Source organism: Anolis carolinensis, chromosome 2, assembly GCF_035594765.1.
Source record: "Anolis carolinensis isolate JA03-04 chromosome 2, rAnoCar3.1.pri, whole genome shotgun sequence".
Classification (NCBI taxonomy): Eukaryota; Metazoa; Chordata; class Lepidosauria; order Squamata; family Dactyloidae; genus Anolis; species Anolis carolinensis.
Window position 1 is genome coordinate 122,016,337 of NC_085842.1, and position 19,597 is coordinate 122,035,933.

The 19,597-nt window shown below is 45.4% G+C and overlaps 1 protein-coding gene across 17 annotated transcripts in view; it reads right to left on the reverse strand.

Annotated features, from left to right (window-relative positions):
- The window catches only part of tenm2 (teneurin transmembrane protein 2), a 1,150,537-nt gene that overhangs the window by 445,387 nt on the left and 685,553 nt on the right, over positions 1 to 19,597 (reverse strand). The window lies entirely within an intron of this gene.

Genomic DNA, 19,597 nt, shown 5'->3' on the forward strand with positions numbered 1-19,597 from the left:
TCCCATTGAAGTCCACACTGATCATCGTAATCTAGAACATCTAAGAACTGCCCGCAAACTAAATCAGAGGCAGCAACGTTGGGCTTTATTCTTTGAACGTTTCAACTTCCAGATCCATTATGTGACCCCAGCCCAAACCAAGCAAGCAGACGCCCTGTCACGTAAACCGGAATACGCTGCAGGACGCAAGGAGACCTTTGAATCCCAACTGCTACAACCTGAGAACTTTGCCACGCTCACGGTGGGGAACACCAAATCCATTCCCATTGGTTCAACTTCCCCTACTCCAGGACCCATCTGTGCTCAAGAAATCAGGGCTAGTCAGCAAGCAGATGCCTGGGCGCAGGACCAACTTCGCCAAGGTCTGCATTTCCCCTTTTCGCTTAAAGATGGGCTGCTCTGCTATAGAAATCATGTTTATATCCCACCCGGACCGGGCAGGGAAAAAAGCGCTTCGTCTGTGTCATGACTGCAAACCAGCAGGACACTTCGGACTATTTAAAACTATGCATTTGATCCTAAGGGATTTTTGGTGGCCCAAGATCCGCAAGGATGTGGAAAAATATGTCAACACCTGCCCAGTATGCCAGCGCTCCAAGATACGAAGGGAGAAGCCCTCAGGGCTTTTACACCCCCTTCCTACCCCATCTCGCCCATGGGAAATAATTTCCGCGGATTTCATCACTGACCTACCACCTTCCTGTGGATTCAACACGATCTTAGTGGTGGTGGACCTATTCACCAAGTTAGCCCATTTCATTCCCTGCGAAGGCCTCCCCACGGCCAAGGAAACTGCGGATCTATTTCTTCAACATGTTTTCAGACTACATGGATTGCCCAAGAGTTTAGTCACAGACCGTGGATCTCAATTCACCTCTCGTTTTTGGAAGGCACTACAAAAACTATTGGGCATAGACTCTCGCTTATCTTCAGCTCATCATCCCCAAACAGATGGGCAAACGGAGCGCACCAATGCCACTTTGGAGCAGTATCTTCGCTGTTATGTAAACTATCAACAGGACAATTGGGCTTCTCTGTTACCACTGTCTGAGTTTGCCTACAACAATGGAGTTCAAGCTTCTACAAAAGAAACGCCGTTCTTTGCAAACTACGGCTTCCATCCACGTTTCTTCCCCCCTGTCATTGAAACTTCAGAGGTTCCCGCAGCAGAGGATTGGCTGCAGGAACTCACAGCGGTGCAACAACTTTTGCTCCAGCAACTGGATCAAGCCAAGGAGGACTATAAACGCCACGCTGACAAACATCGCCAGCCGGGCCCCGAAATCAAGGTAGGAGATCGGGTTTTCCTGTCCACTCGCTTTCTGCCCTCCCACCGCCCTTGCCGGAAGTTAGATGCCCGTTTCATTGGTCCCTATCCAGTGGTGGCGCAATTAAACCCCGTGACTTTCAAACTCCAACTTCCGCGTTCAATGCGCATTCACCCAGTGTTTCACCGTTCCCTGCTCCTTCCGGCGGATGGTGTGCGACCTGATACAGACCAACCGGCCCCCCCTCCTGTTTTGATGAATGGGGAGGAGGAGTTCGAGGTTGAGGACATTTTGGATTCTCGCTTTCACCGCCGCCGCCTACAATATCTCATTGACTGGGTGGGTTTTGGCCCTGAGGAACGCTCTTGGGAAGACGCCTCCACAGTCCATGCTCCTGATCTAACCCGTCGCTTTCATCAGACCTATCCCACCAAACCACGACCTCGCGCCTCGGGGAGAGGGCCCCAGTTTGGGAGGGGCCTTGAGGAGGGGGATAGTGTGATGACCCATGGGCCTTGTAGTCCTGCTCAGGACATTGTAATTCCTGATGAAGATGAAAACTTGGGTTTTTTACCTTCCCAGTCTGAACTGGATTCCTCTCAGCCAGATCTTTCCCAGGCAGATCTGGGAACCTTGCACCTGCAAGAAAGTTGTCTCCCAGAAGTATGTCAAACAAGCCCAGAGCCTACTTCTCCCGTATTCTTGCGCCGGGAGTTTTGTAAACAACAGAGAAGTTTGGATTCAGCTTCGCGCAGGAGTGCGAGGATTGCAGCTAAGAATGTGGCCAATTAAGACTGCTTCTCGTGAGAATCTTTGGGGAGTCTCACATCTGGTCTCAGAGTTAGCTTTCGGTTCTGATTCCCAGAGAACTGCTTCGGCGGGAAAGCTAGACTCTATTTAGGTGTTTTACCCGCGTAGTAACTTCGCGGAGTCAATTCGTCAGCCTTCGGAGCGAGTTGTGTCTGGACAGCGCGCTCCGATTCAAGCCTCGCTCCTGCTCAAGCCTTGCCTTGCTATCCAGCCTTCGCCTTGCTTCCCAGCCTTGTTTATCTACGGACTTTGCCTTGTTTCCCAGGATCAATCCTTGCCTTGTTCCACGGATTTATCAAGTTATTCCACGGACCTTGTTCTTGTTCTTAGTTACCTTGTTCCACGTTCAAGCCTTGTTTCAAGTATCAAGTTATTTCCTAGCCTCGCTCAAGTTTCATGGACTAAAGGACCTTGTCATCTCCCCTCACTTTGCTTGGCAAAGTGAGTGTTTCGGTTATTGGATTACAACTTTGGACCTTAATATTTCTTATTGGACATTGCTTTTTTGGACTAATTCTGAACTATTTTCTACACTTGTTTTTATTAACTTTATATATTCCTTCAATAAAGATATTAGATAGATTCTGGCCTCTGTGTATGGTTATTGGTGCTCTGCAGCCTGGGTCGTGACAAATATATTATATTATTAGCATAGCACAATATTAGCATTATATATTACTATATTGTACCATACCACTATACCATATTATTATTAGTAATATTACATTTAATATATAATATATAATTAATATTATTATATTATACAACATTGTATTATTATTATTAGCCGCCCTGAGTCCCCTACTGGGTGAGAAGGGCAGGGTAGAAATACTGTAATAAATAAATAAATAAATAAATATTATATTGTATTACATTACAATATTATTATCAATATTATATGTATACACAATATATTATATTACTACCATAGCACAATATTAGTAAATGAATAAACAATACAATATTTAAAAATAAAAACAATTTTAACCAACATAAACCTATCGGGATTTCAATGGGAAGTGTGGGCCTGATTCTGCCCAATGAGATAATCAAGTTAATTAGGATTGTTGTTTTTGTGTGCCTTCAAGTCATTTCAGACTTTGGGGGAGCCTAAGTCTAAAACTGAGGGCGGGGGCCAGGTAAATGACCATGGAGGGCTGCATCCGACCCCCAGGCCTTAGTTTGGGAACCCCTGATCTAGATACATGATCTGGCACTAATTTTGGAATTAATGGAACATTACTGGGACAGTGAAAGCAAGGTACAGCGAATAAGGATATGCAATGGCACTGACTTGTGGGCTGCATTCATACTTATGTGGGCTGGAGAAGAGATATTTTTTAACAAGGAGAAGCATTGCACATCATGATATTATAAAGAAAATGTTTTCGAATTATTGTTTTTAATCAGATTATTTTATATGAACATTCACATATCTCAGTACAGTGTTCCCTCACTTATTGCTGAGGTTAGGTTCCAGGACCACCTGCAATAAGTGAAAATCCGCAAAGTAGGACACTATACATATTCTAATATTTATACATTATTTTAGTAGTTATACACTATTTTAAGTCTTTGTCAACAAATCATGTGTTGATAAATTGCCTCCTTCTCCTCCTGTTGCCACTTGGGCTCCTTTTCTCTCTCTTTGGCTTCTCCTTCCTCCCTTCCTTCCTTAGGCTGTAAATTGTAATTTTTTTATGATTTATAATAGTCTTTTATAGTTTATTGAAAAACCGTGAAACAGCAAATCCGCAAAAAGTGAACCGCGAAGTAGTGAGGGAACACTGTACCAGACTTTCAGAGACACGTTTTAAATTTTACTTATGCCTATTTCTTGGGAAATAAAGGAAGGATCCAAATGAGGCCCCTCTCTGCCTTCAAAGGAACAAGAGTAGGGAAAACAAGTGGCTCTGGAGCAGTGGTTCTCAACTTGGGGTCCCCAGATGTTTTTGGCCTACAACCCCCAGAAATCCTAGCCAGTTTACCAGCTCTTAGGATTTCTGGGAGTTCAAGGCCAAAAAACATCTGGGGACCCCAGGTTGAGAACCACTGCTTTGGAGGAAGGGCTGTGGGTGCTTACCAAGGCTGATCCCCAAACTCTGCTGCTGCTGCCTGAGGTAGTAGTTCCCTTCTACCCGGTTGCAAGTCCAGTCTCCCAAAGAGGATCAGAATATTACGTTTTCTTTGTATTATCTTCCATTCTCTACCAAAATGAGTACTACCTTGTATTTTGAATGCCTCATATTTCACAGTAATTTGTACAATCCAATCCGTCATAGTATAAGCTACCAGTTAGGGTTTAACTACCCTACCGCCATCCCCATTTATCAGCAGATACTGTATATAGTCTTTTCATTTCATAATATAAAGGGAAATACATCTTTAACAAGAGAAGTCATTTCATTCATGATTTTAAAAACCTTAACGAAATTGAACAATGAATAATCATGAGATCCATATTTTCTCTTATACTACAAGAAACTGTTTAACCATTATGACTGATTTCAGCTACAGACTGTTTTAATCTGGCTTCAAAACCGCAGTCTCTTCCAAACTGGGGTGGGGGGGGGGATTATCATAAAATAAAACAACACCACTAGAAAGGGCACCATGAAGAACTGGGACAGGGGTTAATGAAGTACGTAAGATATGAAATTCCTCACATTCTAACCACAATTTACCATTAGAGACACCTATAATAACTGAACTCTATGGATTCAAGCAAGCATAATGTTGGACTGCTGCTGCAAGGAATTCATGCCACTGTAATGTAGGGCATAGTCAAATACTGCTGATGAGAAAGGAGAAGAGAGGTGATTATTTTGGTATATCAAAGATGTTTGTATACAAACTTAAAGCAACTCTAACAATGATTTGAAAATAATAGCTTGTGATATTTGGAAAAGCTCCTGAAAAGAAAGTGGGAACAAGAGTGATGGCCCTACCATTAGGCAGAATCAAAAAACTATCTCAGGGAGGAAATAATGGGTGTTATGAACAGACAGGGAATTTTCTGACTTGTGCCAAAATAACCTTATAGGCTTTGTCGATGCTATATCTTGAATTGGGTACATTAGAGATGCTATGCATGGGGGATGCCCATTTGACTCAGCAAAATGTCTTGGAACAGCCATAGGAGAAGACCTTAGTCCTATTTTGGTACCTAACTAACGAGAACATTTACTGCAAATTAATTTCTTAAGCCTTTTCTATGACAAAACAGATGACGCTAAATATTTGCTACATGTTACATAAAAAGGATATATTTCTTTAACAGACTTTTAATAAAGAATCACTATTTTATTCATGCTCATTATATTTTGTTTTTCCCCTCATCAAGATCTCTACAATAATAAATATAATTATAACCATCTTTAATAACTTTAGTACCTTGAGCTGCAGGTGCTAGTAATACTGTATTTATTATCATATTTTAAGCCCTCTGAAAAGATTGCATTAATTCCTATGATAATTTAGAACCCATAATACATTCTAAGTCCTGAATAGATGTTAATCACTGTAGAATGACTGATTTTCCTGTATATTAATGAAGTCATGCAGTAACTAGTAGCTACTAACTTCCGAAATTCAGTATTGCCAATGAAAGAGTTGATTAAAATTTTGCTAGCATAACAGTTCCCCAGGAGAGTAGCTGAAAAAAGCTAAAACCAATCATAAACTGCTAGGCTTGTTGGGTTCTTTCTAGAGAGGTTATTAAGACAATTACAAATGTTTATATTATCCATAACACTGCCTGTCTTGGAAATTAATACAAGTAATTTGTGCATATTTGTCTTTTGTCATTTCCATCTGGCTAATGCAGGAGCTATATCACAGAGAGCAAGTAATATATTCCACATTATTAATACAGTGGTATTTTGTAATGTCAAAGGGTACGTGACACAGGAAAGGGTACAGAACAAGACTGTATTAAGTTACAATTAATCTAAATTAATGAAACTTAGTTGGCATGCTGCCTTAAAACAAGAAAACAAGCACTGCATATTTGCAGCATTTGGACATTAATTTACAGATTAACTACAACTTTGGTGTCATACCTATTGTGTTAACAAACTGTAGGCCAGGCTTTCTTAACAAGGTTTCTTGAACCCTGGAGTTCCATAACAGAGCGACCAAACCTAGTGTCTTAGCCAGTGGTGCAAAGTAAAATTTTGCTCCTGGTCTATGGACAATTTCCTGAACAAACATTTTTAGATTCCTGTATTTTCCCCTTTCTGGAGTGAACATTCATGAACCATTTTTGATGAAAATTTATATTTACACTTAGAATGACATTTGAAACACAAGCAAGATCTAGATCAACTAGTAAACTCTACCCCCCCCCCCCCCACACACACACACACAGAAAATTGTTGATTTTAATCTATTTTTCATGGTGTGAACCAATTTTTCAGGATCATACTTTTTTAAAAAATTCAAATTGCAGTGTGTATGTGGCATGTAGGCCCAAACGGCGAGCGCCTGCCAGGGCAGGGCCTGCAGCCAAGCACTGAGTAATGAGCGCATGGTTTGGGCCTACACACCACCAGGGCCGGCCGGAGATATTTTTTGATGTAAAGCGGGGGCGCTGAAAAGCGCCCCCGCCACCGGCGCCCTGGCCCCGCCCAGCGTGCCCTGGCCCCGCCTCCCACGCTGCGTGGGAGGCGGGGCCAGGGCGAATAGTGAGGGGCGGGGCCAGAGTTGGCCCCGCCCCCCGTGCCCTGGCCCCGCCTCCCACGCAGCGTGGGAGGCGGGGCCAGGGCACGCTGGGCGGGGGGGGCGGCGTCAGAGCTGGCCCCGCCTCCCACGTTACCCCCGCTCGCCCGTCTGGCCTTGTGTAGCAGGCCAGACGGGCGAGCGGGGGTAACGTGGGAGGCGGGGCCAGCTCTGACGCCGCTCCCCCCCCCCGCCCAGCGTGCCTTGGCCCTGCCTCCCACGCAACGTGGGAGGCGGGGCCAGGGCACGCTGGGCGGGGGGGCGGCGTCAGAGCTGGCCCCGCCTCCCACGTTACCCCCGCTCGCCCGTCTGGCCTTGTGTAGCAGGCCAGACGGGCGAGCGGGGGTAACGTGGGAGGCGGGGCCAGCTCTGACGCCGCTCCCCCCCCCCGCCCAGCGTGCCTTGGCCCTGCCTCCCACGCAACGTGGGAGGCGGGGCCAGGGCACGCTGGGCGGGGGGGCGGCGTCAGAGCTGGCCCCGCCTCCCACGTTACCCCCGCTCGCCCGTCTGGCCTTGTGTAGCAGGCCAGACGGGCGAGCGGGGGTAACGTGGGAGGCGGGGCCAGCTCTGACGCCGCTCCCCCCCCCCCGCCCAGCGTGCCTTGGCCCTGCCTCCCACGCAACGTGGGAGGCGGGGCCAGGGCACGCTGGGCGGGGGGGGCGGCGTCAGAGCTGGCCCCGCCTCCCACGTTACCCCCGCTCGCCCGTCTGGCCTTGTGTAGCAGGCCAGACGGGCGAGCGGGGGTAACGTGGGAGGCGGGGCCAGCTCTGACGCCGCTCCCCCCCCCCCCCCGCCCAGCGTGCCTTGGCCCTGCCTCCCACGCAACGTGGGAGGCGGGGCCAGGGCACGCTGGGCGGGGGGGCGGCGTCAGAGCTGGCCCCGCCTCCCACGTTACCCCCGCTCGCCCGTCTGGCCTTGTGTAGCAGGCCAGACGGGCGAGCGGGGGTAACGTGGGAGGCGGGGCCAGCTCTGACGCCGCTCCCCCCCCCCCCCGCCCAGCGTGCCTTGGCCCTGCCTCCCACGCAACGTGGGAGGCGGGGCCAGGGCACGCTGGGCGGGGGGGCGGCGTCAGAGCTGGCCCCGCCTCCCACGTTACCCCCGCTCGCCCGTCTGGCCTTTTCTAGCAGGCCAGACGGGCCAGGGCGCACTGGGCGGGAGGCGGGGCACCGTCAGGGCGGTGCCCCGCCTCCCGCCCAGCCTGACGGCGCCCCCCCGGGCCTGCGCCCGAGGCGGCGGCGTCAGCTGCCGCATGAGTGGGGCCGGCCCTGCACACCACACATGTACTGCGAATGTGGCGTGTAGGACCAGACCGCAAGCGCCTCCCAGGGCCTTTGTGCCTGCACACTTGTGGAGCAAGGTCCATGGCAAACGCGATGGAGGGCAAGTCCTGGCAAGCTGTTAGTGAACATGGCACGTTCCAGTCACATGCCAAGGATCCCACCATGAGTCTGCCCCTTGACCTCAGCAGTTAAGCAAGATAAGGAAACGGCAGCAGCCCTAAAACTGAGGGGAAGGGGAGCTAATAGGATGAAAATATTTGGGTTTTTGAATGCAGAAAATATTTTGACTTTTGCATGCAGAACAAAAACATTCTAATGCCTCTGACCAAACTACAAATTTCAGGGTTCCATAAGATGGATCCCTGTCAGATAAAGTGAAATCATAGTGTTATAATTCTGCAGTGTGGAGATATTTTAAACTCCTGGTGTCATCCACATATAGTGGGCCATACCACTGGACACGGACCATGCTGTTGAGGCTTAAGGGCGGTGTATTAAAGATGCTTAAAGTTATCCCTGCTACTTTATATGCTGCTTTTGTTTTTTATCTCAGATAGCCCAACTCCTACATTATATCTGCCATATACAGATATGAATATATTGTGCTCACAAAATATTTTTAGTTAGGCTATAATCTTAGGTGCAGAACACAACATCAGCTATACACTTCTTTAAAACCCTTTAAGCTGTTCTTTATTTTTTCAAAAATTAAAGAGCAGTTGACATCTACATTTTTCTCTCTGCCTAGTTATGTGTAAATATATGAGATCTAAATACCTGCCGGATCTCATTCCATTCACTCTCTCCTGAATTCTGATGACCAATAATCAAGAGGGAAAAAACTGCTGGTGCTGCTACGAGTGAAGCTGGGACAGGGATCTTGATGAGAATTGCTTAGCAGGGGGGGGGAGGCTTTAGCAATTCTCTGCCAAGTAGACTCATGGAACTGTTATCATTGTACCCCTTTTGCTTCTCACCCAGTCCACCCCCCCCCCCCATCCCAATCCTGGTAATGCAATCTCCAGAAGTGAACAAGCAAAGAAGATACATTTAAAACTCTGACACGAGTGAGTGTATATCAGTGAGAAACAGAGAGGACATGCATGTGCAACTTTCAGTTCTCCAAGAAGGCTGCCCATCTCTGTTCATTGGCCAACAGTGCCCAGTCTTTCTCTTCTTCAGCCATCTATTACCTTTGAAAGCTTAGCTGCATCAGCAGTATTAAAGACAGTCATGAATAGTCAGGCAACTGCAGCCCTCCAAACCACAGAGTCTGGAGTTAAGTACAGTGGGGCGTTAATCCTTTTCAGAGCATGTCAAACTCATAGGTCGCTGCCAGACACTCTAACGCTCATTAAGTGCCAATGCAATCTCACTTAGTGGTTTATAACAACCAAAACGACCTGCGACCATGAACAATAATATGTATCTGGAGTGTATTTCAGTTAATGTGTTGTCATTTGATTGCTTTGCCCATCATTTGAAAGGTGAACTGCAAATGAGACAGTAAAAACTACACTTCAGCATTATGCAGTGAATGACCCTCTTTGTCATTAGGGTATGAGGAGCTTTCACAAGATTATACTACCTAGCCACTTACTTATCCTATGCCAGAAGCCTTCTCCAACCTTGCTGACTCTGTAGCATACAAACACTGACAAATTTATGTACAACACAGTGAGGGGCAGTATGCTGAGCAAAGACTTATGAAAACAGTTTCTTAGGGAAAGTAAAGATGTGCAAGTTCTCCTGCATGTCCTAGCAGTTTGGGTGGATAAAATTGATGACAAAGAGACACATATAACCCAGAATATCAAGGCAGATGATCCACAATTAAAAGGCCACTGAAAGGGAATCTGGCCCCTGGTATTAAAAAAAAAACCCTCTAAAATCAGGACAGTAAATAAAGGCTGTTTCCATCTGCTGCCTGCCAGCACAGGAGAAGGGAGTCCTGCTGGCCCACCTCTGGCCCTGCTACTCTGGCCCTGCTACTCTGGGGTAAGGAGGAAAGGAAGAGAGTGGAGGAAGCCCTTAAAAACTCCTGCTTCTGGACTCTTCTTGCTGTTTCCATCTGCTGCCTGCCAGCACAGGAGAAGGGAGTCCTGCTGACCCACCTCTGGCCCTGCTACTCTGGGGTAAGGAGGAAAGGAAGAGAGTGGAGGAAGCCCTTAAAAACTCCTGCTTCTGGACTCTTCTTGCTGTTTCCATCTGCTGCCTGCCAGCACAGGAGAAGGGAGTCCTGCTGACCCACCTCTGGCCCTGCTACTTTGGCCCTGCTACTCTGGGGTAAGGAGGAAAGGAAGAGAGTGGAGGAAGCCCTTAAAAACTCCTGCTTCTGGACTCTTCTTGCTGTTTCCATCTGCTGCCTGCCAGCACAGGAGAAGGGAGTCCTGCTGGCCCACCTCTGGCCCTGCTACACTGGCCCTGCTACTCCGGGGTAAGCAGGAAAGGAAGAGAGTGGAAGAAGCCCTTAAAAACATCTGCGTCTGGACACTTCTTGTTGTTTCCATCTGCTGCCTGCCAGCACAGGAGAAGGGAGTCCTGCTGGCCCACTTCTGGCCCTGCTACTCTGGGGTAAGGAGGAAAGAAAGAGAGTGGAGGAAGCCATCGGACCGGGAGGCTGCCTTCACTGGAGTCATCGCCTTGCCACCTCAGAGGGTCCGCTTGGACAGCTTTCGTCGGACTGAATGCTCCCCATTGGAGTTTTTTAGATTCGCATATGGATATTGCTGTACTTGTCTAAAGAGTGTCCCTTATTAGATTTAATGTGTCGCCGCCACTTGGCTTTCTCCCCATTTTTGTTTCTTACCTATCCCTTTTAAACCTATGTTTTTAGCAGTGTGAGTCAATTGAGTATACTTAACTCACATTGTTATAATTGCTCTGAGTAATTAGTGCCTTGGTGCCTTTATTCAGGACTGGGTTGTGTAGAAGAAGGAGGGTCTGGCTAGAAGAGTAGAGTAGTAGAGTTGTAGTAGAGAATGAGTCAGACAGATGCACATGGGAACCACGATCTATCCCAGTTATGCCACCTCATGGGTAGATCGTTTAGCCTCGTCCTCTCTCAGCTCGTAACAGTGAATGAGAAATTAGATCATCTCCTCAAAGGAATTTTGTTACTGGTAAACACCACTAGACTACAGGATGTTCCTGGGGAGGATAATAATAATACTGGTTATGATCTAAAGGAGGCCAGTTGTCCTTCAGATTTGGTGGGAGAGGTAGAACTTGGGCTCCAAAAGGGTAGTAAGGAGCTAAGATTAGAAAATGACGAGGTTGAGGGAGGGAATGATTTGTTTGTTGATCAAACTGTTCAAAGGAGGGAAGGTATGGATCTAGATTTGGCAGCGGTGAAGCTGATAACTAATTCTCTGTTGGAGGGGGATTTCTCTCCTCCATACGTAGAGGATTACTATGAACATCTTGTACAGACGAAACAGCTGGCTTTTCAAATTGAAGACTCTATATTGAACAGGGGTAGATGGACCTCGGAAAGAGTGATCCAGAGGTCCTTGGGTCAAATTCTTTCAAGGAGCCTGACGACAGTCAAGATAAAGATGATCACTTGGCTCCATAAGGGCTATCAATCACATGATCGCTCTTTACGCCTTATCTTCACTTTTGAGGATAAGTCTATAACAGAGGAATTATAGGCCCTTAGGTTCCGGCTGCTCTCATGGGGCATTACCATTAGAAGAGTATTTGTGGACCTCGTGATTCGCCATTTGGTGGCCAACCTATCTTTACACACTCAACCATCTGTTAGGCCCAGAGATAATAGGATGTGTAGTCCTCAGCATAGGCTCCCCCCTTTAGAAAAGTCTCAATTAGAGACTCTGGCCCAATCATTTTCCGTACCAGACCAGCAACTTTCACCCTCTTCAACCTCACTACGTTTTTCCAGTAGGCCCCATTTATCCCCTTCTTTTGAAGTAAAGTTAGATGGTGTGTCTAGTAACCTTTTGGATCCAGGGAGCTGACTAGATTCTCTTAAGGATGCTCCAATTGAGCCAGACTCCTTGGAGGGTGGGGAACAGGCGGGGGGTGGCCTATTCCGCGGCATTGCGGGCAGCCAGGAAAGTTTTCTCGACTGCCCGCATCGCGTCTGCAACAAATAGATCTTCAGAGTTGTTTCGAGTTGTTGGGGAGCTCCTCCACCCTCCTCAGGTCGGGGGAGCACCCGACATCTCGTCAACTCGGTGTAGCGAGTTCGCTCACCATTTTGCAGACAAAGTCGCTCAGATTCGTTCCGACTTAGACGCCGGCCTTGATGCATTGCCAGGTGAGGTAACCGAGGCATCTGTCTGTTCGATCTTGTGGGATTCGTTTCAGCTTGTGCAGCCTGATGATGTGGACAAGATTCTTGGAGCGGTGAGGGCGACCACCTGTGCCCTTGACCCTTGCCCATCTTGGCTCTTAAAACAAGCCAGTGGAGGGCTAGTTGATTGGTTTGTGAGAATAATCAATGCCTCTTTGGAGCAGGGCATATTTCCATCTGGCCTAAAACAAGCTGTGGTGAGGCCTGTTTTGAAGAAAACCTCCTTGGATCCGGCTAACCTCAGTAACTACAGACCAATCTCTAACCTTCCATTCTTGGGCAAGGTCTTGGAGCGGGTGGTTGCTTCCCAGCTCCAGGGATTCTTGGAAGATACGGATTTTCTGGACCAATCGCAGTCTGGTTTCAGACCTGGCTACAGTACCGAGACGGCTTTGGTCGCCTTGGTGGATGACCTCCGCAGAGAGCTGGACAGGGGGGGTGTGACCCTGCTGGTTCTCTTGGACATCTCAGCGGCTTTCGATACCATCGACCATGGTATCCTTCTGGGACGTCTCTCCGGGATGGGCCTTGGGGGTACTGTTCTGCAGTGGCTCCAGTCCTTCCTAGAGGGCCGTTCCCAGTTGGTGAAGCTGGGGGACACCTGCTCGGACCCCTGGCCATTGACCTGTGGGGTCCCGCAAGGTTCCATTTTGTCCCCCATGCTTTTTAATATCTACATGAAACCGCTGGGTGAGGTCATCCGGAGTTTTGGAGTGCGGTGCCATCTCTACGCGGATGACACCCAACTCTACTACTCCTTTCCACCTAATTCCAAGGAAGCCCCTCGGATACTGGACCAGTGTCTGGCTGCTGTATTGGCCTGGATGAGGGCGAACAAGCTGAAGCTCAATCCTGACAAGACAGAGGTCCTCCAGGTCAGTCGTACGTCTGATCGGGGTATTGGGTGGCAACCTGTGCTTGACGGGGTTGCACTCCCCCTGAAGGCGCAGGTCCGCAGCTTGGGGGTCCTCCTGGACTCTGCGCTGACACTTGAGGCCCAGGTGTCGGCCGTGGCTGGGAGGGCCTTTGCACAACTAAAACTTGTGCGCCAGCTGCGACCATACCTCGAGAAGTCAGATCTGACCATGGTGGTCCATGCCTTAGTTACCTCTAGACTGGATTACTGCAATGCGCTCTACGTGGGGCTGCCTTTGAAGACGGCTCGGAAACTACAACTAGTACAACGATCGGCAGCCAGGTTTCTAACTGGGGCAGATTACAGGGCGCGCTCAACGCCGCTGTTTAAAGAGCTCCACTGGCTGCCATTTATTTTCCGAGCCCAATTCAAGGTGCAGGTTATCACCTACAAAGCCCTAAACAGTTTTGGGACCCACCTACCTTCGAGACCGCATTTCCCCCTATGAACCCGCACGACCTCTTCGCTCGTCGGGGGAGGCCCTCCTCTCGCTTCCACCAACTTCGCAGTTGCGGTTGGTGGGGACGAGGGAGAGGGCCTTCTCCGCCGTGGCCCCCCGGCTGTGGAACTCGCTCCCCAGGGAGATTAGGCAGGCCCCTACCCTACTTTCTTTCAGGAAGAGCCTGAAAACTTGGCTATTCCAGAAGGCCTTCGTTGACTGATCCTTGTGGGATCATGTTATTTACCTATTAAGCAGTAGACCCTCTGGATTGTTTTTAGGATTCATTCAGCACTTTAAGTATTACACCTGCTGTATAATTATCCCTCCCTGATAACTTGATATTGCTTTGCACCTTGGCCTGGATCTTTTGACCCAAATCGGGATTTTAATATTATTGTGTATATTGACTTTTATGACTGTTTTTAATCATGTTGAAGTTTTACTGCTCGGTTTAATGTTTTATCTGATTTGTGCTGTCGTGTCTGGGCATGGCCCCATGTAAGCCGCCCCGAGTCCCTCCGGGGAGATGGGGTGGGATATAAGAATAAAATTATTATATTATTATAAAGAACACCACTCAGAAAACAGAGGAATTCCAGACAGGAAACAATCAGGGCCAGCGAACACCTCCCAACAATGGATTCCCCCAGGCAAGAAGCAGACAGGCTTTGGAGTGGCAAAGCCATTCAATGCTAATCAAGGTGGCCACTTACAACATTCACACTTGCCTCAAGGACTGACATTCCACATATATATAAACCCCACTTGCCTGTTTTCCAAGAGACCTCGCTGGAAGCGGCAGTGCGAGCGCTCTCCAGCCACTTCAACCAGCAGGAGGCAGCCTCAACTGTGCCCCCCAAATGATGGCGCCTGAGGCAACCACCTAACTTGCCTTATGGGTGAACCGCCCCTGGCTGCGACTATATTTATATTATTGTCTTCCACTTTCTAATATACCAACACAGCACCTGTAGCTCAACACTTGTGAGTTGTGAACATTGCTTCTTGGTTTAATAAAATTATCACACAAATTGCATCTTGACAGCAGTTTACAACATCTAGGGAGGCAAAGTTTATGGTTAAATAGTTAGATTTTGATATATTGGTTTTCACTGTTTTTGAAGGGGAGGAAGTAACTAGGGAAACTATTTAAACCTGCAATTTTGATCAGGGGGTTTCTTTGAGAATAAAATCAACAACATAAATGGCATTGATTTAAATCAGCCCACTGAAGATCAGGGTGCAAATCTCTGCCATGAAAACCTACTGGGCAACCTTGGGCAAGTCAAGCTCTCTCAAAAGAAGGCAAAGGTGTATGCCCTTTAAACAAATCTTGTCAAGAGGAAAACATTATATGGCTGCCATCAATTGGAAACCACTAGAAAGCACACATCTAGAAAGTATGCTGTTTCCACATTTATGGCTGTAAGGAGAACTTGCTCACTGGAGCTCTGAACTATGAGAACTGGGAGAAATATCTAAGGCAGGAGAGAACTCAGCATAAGATTTTTTAAAAAAGTTTTAAATTAAGGCTATACTGTTTGGTTAGCTTTTAATTCACTCAATTCATAGCTTTCAAACATTGTATTTGCATGATATATGCCATTTTCTTTTTTGTTACCAATTCTATGGTTTCACAATTCACAGCTTGGCTTGCAAATTATTCAGAAATAAAATATAATTCCTTGACATTTTTACGGACAATTTAGGAAGATCCTATGCAATTATCTACTATCATTATCCATTAACTCTTGAAGTAGTATTTTTCATATTCTACACTAGAGAAAGAAATGGCTGCCGAAAATGTCAAAAGCAGACTCTGATGAAATTGAAATGATTGTTTACTTATCAGCCTCTCAAAAATAATAAAAGGCTACTTTATCCTTTCTTGCTCTGTGAAAGGCAGAAGTTCCAACTATCAACACAGCCCTGTGATCACATGGAGATGCAGCACTGCAGTGAATCTGGCAGAAGGCCCAACAGTTCAAGTTAATATCTCTTTGTAATTCATTTTCTTTTTTTTCAGAGTCTTCTAGAGCCAACTTTGTCTGCTCAGTCTAATAGTTTCTCAAAAATTCTCCTTTGACTTAAAGACTTGACAAATCCTTTATTTTCTTACCTTTGAACAGTAGCCAGATTGTTTTGTCAGATACATAAGAAGTAAGGAAGCTACTGCATTTCTGCTAATGTGGAATGTTGGTAAATTTGACTAAATGCCTCCTAATGGCACCCCTAAAATTAGATTGGCTAGTAGTGCATGCCTAATGGGCTGTTTTTGCTGCTGCTGTCAAGCTTGCTTCCCCACCCCCACCCCATATGTCAATGACACAGCAAAAGCATTGGGGGGGGGGGGAGATCTATTTGCTGTGTATCTATGTCCTTTACTGTATAGTGCTGTTCATATAATACAGCACTGACATGGTGTCATCAAGGTTAGAAATCCTAATGTTCCTCTGTTTCATTAAATTAAACATGAAATGTTTAATGTTTTGTTAAATTAAACATGAAGCTGTGACTTTGCCAGGGAAATGCTATGTCCTTCAATCACCTTCCTAGAATTCAATATGGGGGCCTCTTTTAATAAGAAAACATAGCTCCATTCAAACATGTGCCACAATCTTTGTTGGCATAAAAATGCTCTGCCATGCTTCTTGCCACAATAGATTTGTGTGATTATGAACATTTCAGGTATTGTTTCCAATAGTTGAAATATTAAACAGCCAGACCAAAAAAAAAAAGATATTGGTGGATTGATTTTTAGGCCTATTCCTGGGTTTTTTTGGGGAGCTGATTAAAAAGTTGCATTGATTGTCATGATTTTCTATGGGCAAGGAAATGGCAGCTGATAGACGGCATATGTTCTGTATCTCAATAGGGGGAACTGGTGCCATTTTTGGAATCAGCTAGTCCAATATACCCATAAACAGGGCTAACATTTGAGGCACCAAATGTGTGTTGGCAAGTGTTATTCCTACCATTGTTATGTGTTCTTCACACAGGGCTAAAATCAGGAGCATGCACTAGTTTAGCCTAAGTCACCCATGGAGCCCTATCAAAAAATGCTGCCACAGCTCTGTGGATGAGGGAGGGTGGAGTCGGCACATACTGCCACCACAGCAACATGGGAGGGCTCCTGTGTTGACATTTGAATTCATGGGGGAAGCTGCATGCTCACACTTCCCCCATCTGATTGCCCTCAGCTGGACCCGACCAATGCGGGTCATGGGGCACCAGGTTCCCCACACCCCTCAACAAAACAGAACACCTCCAATGGCTGTGTGACAAGGTCATAAATCAAACAGTGTCTGGAAATTCTTCCTGGTGTCCTATTTCAAGTAAGGGAAAACTCGGGTAGGCAAGACAACATAAGGATCCAGGCCCCCAAAGGTCACAGATCAATATAGAACCTCAGGAAGAAGATATATTTATGAGAAGGTGTCTGTGACATATAAAGACCCCTTTACCCAAGAGGAGTATGTTTGTGCAAGTGGACACTTCATGAAACCACTAGATTAGAAATTGGTTTCTATGACTGGAATGAGCCTTCTCACTTCTTGGGCCAGGATTTGCTGGATGGTTTGCCCCCACCTTATTGAAAGATCACATCTTCTCCTTACAAACCTCCTGGATGCCAGGATCTTCAGGAAAAGCCCCTTTCTCCATCCCTTCCATCTTTATGATCTCTCACTGACTGCTACAGACTGAGATTTCCTAATTAAATATACCTTTGTCCCTCTCTGTTCTCTCCCGAATTAGCAATAACTGTTGTGGTGGAAGTCTGTTGCTGAAGTTTATTTAATAGCTTGGATGCTGGTTCTACTATTATGTTTTTATTTATATTTTTAAATATATTAGATTCTATGTTAACTTTTAAACAAAATGTTTTAATGCTATGTTTTCAATTATTAACTGCCTTAAAGATCATTTAGGGGAAAGGCAAACTGTAAATTTAAAAATTAGCAATGATTCTAATAATGTATTTTGTATTTATTTCAAATCAATCCCAACATAAGGGATGCTATCTTAGGGTTTTCTCAAGCCCCATCTACACTGCCATATAATACAGTTTGAACTACACTATATAGTGTAGACTAATATAATGCAGATTGAACTGCATTGAACTGGATAATATGAGTGTACATTGCCATATAATCCAGATAATTCTGCATTATAATGGTAGTGTAGATGGAGCCTCAGTAAGATTTACCAAGAGCATGGTAGACCTTGCCTTCCTCTTAGGTTGAAAGATTTGCCCAAAGTCACCCATAAATGAGTTTGAATGAGTTGGATTTGAACCCTGGTCTCCCAGAGTCCTAGTTCAACTCTCAGATCATTACAGTATGTTGGCTCACAACAATATATTAATGGAACTTATATGTGCTTTATCTCATAGTGCTTGCTTTGATTTCTTTGTTCCTCTAAATTGAAGTTGCCAAGTGGAAGGAGAGCAGAGACCGAACAAATGTAGTTTCAGCAATAGAACAGGAAAAAATAAAACATTAACAAAACCTTTTTAAAAGAAACTTGAGGATATAAAAATATGGTACAGGAATGATTTTGTAAACCGTGTGGAGTTAAATATAATTTCTTTCCTTTCAAAAGTGTGTAAAAGTGAAAGATTATCTGGCTGGGTTTACAAGAGCCTGACAGGTCTTATCATCATTTAAGTAATGCTGACAACATTTCTTTGACATTCATTATCTTTATCGGAAAAATATTCTATCTTTCTAACACATGGCAACATATCCAGTTGTATAGCTGATACAAAAAGACGACTCACGTAATATATATGCAGATTGCACTGATTAAAATATCTTGAAGTATTATCTCTTTACCATTCCTGAAAGGACTTGATAAACACATTCTGCACTGTGATGCCCCTTCAGATTGTTGTGGTACATCTTTCACACCCACACACTTCCAATTTTACCTTTTATAGCCATACACTGAAATACAGTAGAGTCTCACTTATCCAAGCTTCACGTATCCAAGGTTCTGTATTATCCAAAGCAGTCTGCCTTTTAGTAGTCTTTTTTTGTAGTAAATGTGGCAATGTTTTGGTGCTAAATTCGTAAATACAGTAATTACAGTAATTACTGTGTATTGAACTGCTTTTTCTGTCAATTTATCGTAAAACATGATGTTTTGGTGCTTAATTTGTAAAATCATAATGTAATTTTATGTTTAATAGGCTTTTTTCTTAATCCCTCCATATTATCCAATATTTTCGCTTATTCAATGTTCTGCCGGCTCGTTTATCTTGGATAAGGTTTTTTTTTCTTTTTTTCTTTTCTTTTTACATTTTTATTGGATTTTACATTCATAATTCATAATTCATAACAACACTACTTCCCTTTTTTAACATCTGCCAATATTTTTTCCCTCCCTACCACCCACACCCTCCCTCCTCAACCACAGTATGTTTATATTAATCTTGCAGATCCAGCCACAGGTAAAGTCTTTGTATTTTTTCTTTAATGTAATCGTTGGCTCCTCCATTTTTCACCCAGTTGAAGTAGTCTTTCCATCTGTTTGTAATGTTTATCTTGTTTGTAATGTTTGTAATCTGTTTATCTTGGATAAGTGAGGCTCTACTATAATACCAGAGCATTCCAAGGGAAAATAATTGCCTCTGCTCTGATGGCATTCGATAAAGCTTACCATTTGGGGGTGTCTATTAGAAAGTAACAATTCTAAATGCATTTAAAAAACAAAAAGTTCTTATGAAAGTCAAAGAACATTGCATAAACCTCCAAATCAGACTACATGTCCTTCTAGACCAATGAGTCCCAAACTCTAGTCCCCCGGGTGTTTTGGAGTTCAACTCCCAGCAATCTCAGGTGC